Below are 3,409 nucleotides of genomic sequence, written 5' to 3'. Positions count from 1 at the left end.
GATAAGTTATCATTAGCCAATCATCATCTTCCTCTTCTTCATATAGTCATCATCATCCAGGGGCCGCGGAACGATTTTATTTTCATTTATTTATTCATTTATTTTTTTTGGGGGGCTGACCATGCAAAAAATAATTATTGGATGTTGATTTTTACGTTTTTGTACTCGAATTTGGAAAAAAAAGTGTCAGGGTAAAGCCCCCGCTGCCCCCCCCCCCCGCGGCCCCTGTCATCACCATCAGCACCATCTTCATAATCCTCATCATCATCACCATTCATCATTATCACCACCACCACAACCGCCATCATCATATCTGATAATGATGATGAATGGGAAAGGGGCGGGGCAGATCGACCCATTTCCGCGGGGCCGCCGATTTCGTTTAGAACTGCATTGAGTAGGCCCGTAAATTTGCCTTGTAAATACCATAAATTACAGTATAACAAAATGACAGATATAATATCACATTTCGTTCCTAAAAAATGGGGGGGGGGGGGTCTCGACAACGTTCAAAGTTCCATTATTCCTGATGACAAAGTTTATTGCACATGATAACTAAATAATGCTCTTACCTAGACTATATAAACCTTTTACTTTTATTATTGCATTAGGGGTTGGGACAGTGGTACGATCTCTACACATATATAAACAAGAAGTATACAAGGTTTTAGGATATAGAAATCTATTCATCATTCAACAGGGATCATTTCTGCATCAAGAATGCAATACACAAAACAATTCACTAGATGTATTTTATATACAGGTAAAAAATAATGATCTACAACATTGTTGTGCTTAAAATATGATATATACGTATAGGTAGTAATGCGCTTAGTATATAGATCTATGATAAAATGCAGCTCTATTAAAGTATTTCATTCAATTGCAAAATAAACGATATTGCATTTCATAAATTTCACGTAGGGAATTTTCTCGTAAAGAGAAATCCAGCTTTTTGAACTATTTTGTAAAGTGGACATTGCACATACATTTTGTTATTACGATCTACATGTATGTGTTTAATGATGATTTAAGTGATGCACTCTAAATCACAGGCATTTGAAACAAATCCAGATCGACTGTTAATGGCCAGTCAAAATCTTGATTTATTTTCAATATCAAACGTTTGCTTTGTAAATCTCAAATGAGGTTTGGATTTGAATAAGGATAATTCTAAATCCGGTGTTTAGCTGGTCACTAAGTATACAAACTCCCGTTTCATAAGCCTTGTTATAAAAACAAATTTGCAATAACAGTAGGAAGCTATATACTGAAATAATTCGAATTGATTGGCTGATATAGAATATTTGTTAAAAGGTCAAGTCCACCCAAGGAAAATGCTGATTTGAATAAATAGAGAAAAATTAAACAAGCATAGTGCTGAAAATTTCTTCAAAATCGGATGTAAAATAAGGGAGTTATGACATTGTGAAGTTTAGCTTATTTTTCACAAAACAGTGATATGCACAACTAGGTGAGTCAGTCGATGATGCCCATCACTCACTATTTCTTTTGTTTTTTATTGTTTGAAATGTACAATATTTATTTTTTTACAGATTTGACAATAAGCGTGATAAGTACTAACTTGACTGAACCATATAGTATTAAACAATGCTAATTGCATATGTTCAGGGAACAATAATCATTGTTTCACTTGAAAATGAGGAGAAAATTAGAATATTTCACATAAAAAATACAAAAGAAATAGTGAGTGGATGATGTCATCAGTCTCCTCATTTGCATACCGACCAGGATGTCATATAACTATTTTGTGAAATTAATTGAAACTTAAAAATGTCATCATAACTTTCTCATTTTACATCCGATTTTGATGAATTTTTCAATGTTGTGTTTGTTGGATATTTCTCTTTTTATTCAAATAAACTATTTGTTGGGGTGGACGTGTCCTTTAAAGAAAATGTGCATTTGCTACCATATCAAGTCTTTTTGAAATGGGACCATGATTCGGATGTTTGTTCAATCCATGAAATAAGGATGCAATGATCAATAATGATATGATGTTTGTTCAATCCATGAAATAAGGATGCAATGATCAATAATGATATGATGTTTGTTCAATCCATGAAATAAGGATGCAATGATCAATAATGATATGATGTTTGTTCAATCCATGAAATAAGGATACAATGATCAATAATGATACGATAGTGATTCTGATGAACTTGACGAAAATAATGATTAAAATATATAATGATATTGATAATACAATAATAAATGAATGAATTAATGAATGATGAGGAGGATGATGGCGATGATTATGATGACGATGATAATGACGACGACGATGATGACGATGACAATAATAATAATAATACTAATAATGATATAAATAATACAAATAATTTAATGGCTATGGATAGTTCATTTTACCCATAATAATTCATGTCAGTATTTGGGGGAATTATATACGTTATTTCTACATTTGACTTATAATCTGAAATTTATACAAATATTTATCTGAAATTTATACAAATAAAAAAGTTCGGAGGATACAAATAGCTCCTAAAGATGGGTTACACCAAAACCGAATTCGCCAAATAAATTCGGACCGATTCTTGCCGAATTCGGCCTAATTCGGATGGTTTCGGTGAATTCGAATGTTCTCGATTCCTTCCTGAATTTTCTCGCATTCACGGAACAGAATACTCCCGAAACCACCCGAATACGTGAATTCGGATGGATTCGCAGCTGATTCCATTCCGGTGTAACCTGGGGCGGTATTCTGAACATTGTCTTTTCTCCATATTTTATCTTATCTCAGAGATATGACAAAATCGGTATATCTGGTGGATGTCATAACTTTTGTCACAAACATTATCATAAATTTTGTCACTTCTCTTTAGCGCGCAGCAAAAATACGCGGCTTTAAATGCGCGTAATCCTTTTATACAAGCAAAAGATATGACAAAAGTAATGACAGGGGGGTAGCAGTCATAAATTTTGTCATATCTTTTAGTACTAAAATATCCCGATACCCTGCCGACTGAATGTCAAGCAAACAATTATATTATTTAAATTAGATTGTGGTATTAGTTTCACTCATCTTCCATGACAATTTTCAAAATTATTTTTTCATGTTACAATTAGTTAGGCCCTACATATTTATTCTTCCTTTTTTTCTCTGTTTTCCTTACTTTTATACTTCTCTAAAATTCTTCACAGCTCCCTGTCTCTCTTTGTAATTAAGCGCATCAATATACGCGTAGTTGCGCGATGCCAGCAACTGTTTTGGGGATACGCCCTACTTGCCACGGGGCTTTCCTATTGGCTAGAAGGGCTCCAACTGGGAACTAACGATGATTTTTATTGGTTTGCTTCCGAAAAGATGGGTGGGAACTTTGAGAGAAAAGACAATGTTCAGAATACCGATTTGTGACAATCGTAGCGG

The sequence above is a fragment of the Lytechinus variegatus genome, chromosome 2, assembly GCF_018143015.1.
Source record: "Lytechinus variegatus isolate NC3 chromosome 2, Lvar_3.0, whole genome shotgun sequence".
Classification (NCBI taxonomy): domain Eukaryota; kingdom Metazoa; phylum Echinodermata; class Echinoidea; order Temnopleuroida; family Toxopneustidae; genus Lytechinus; species Lytechinus variegatus.
The sequence above is the reverse complement of the archived record's forward strand: the minus strand, read 5'-3'. Positions refer to the sequence as shown.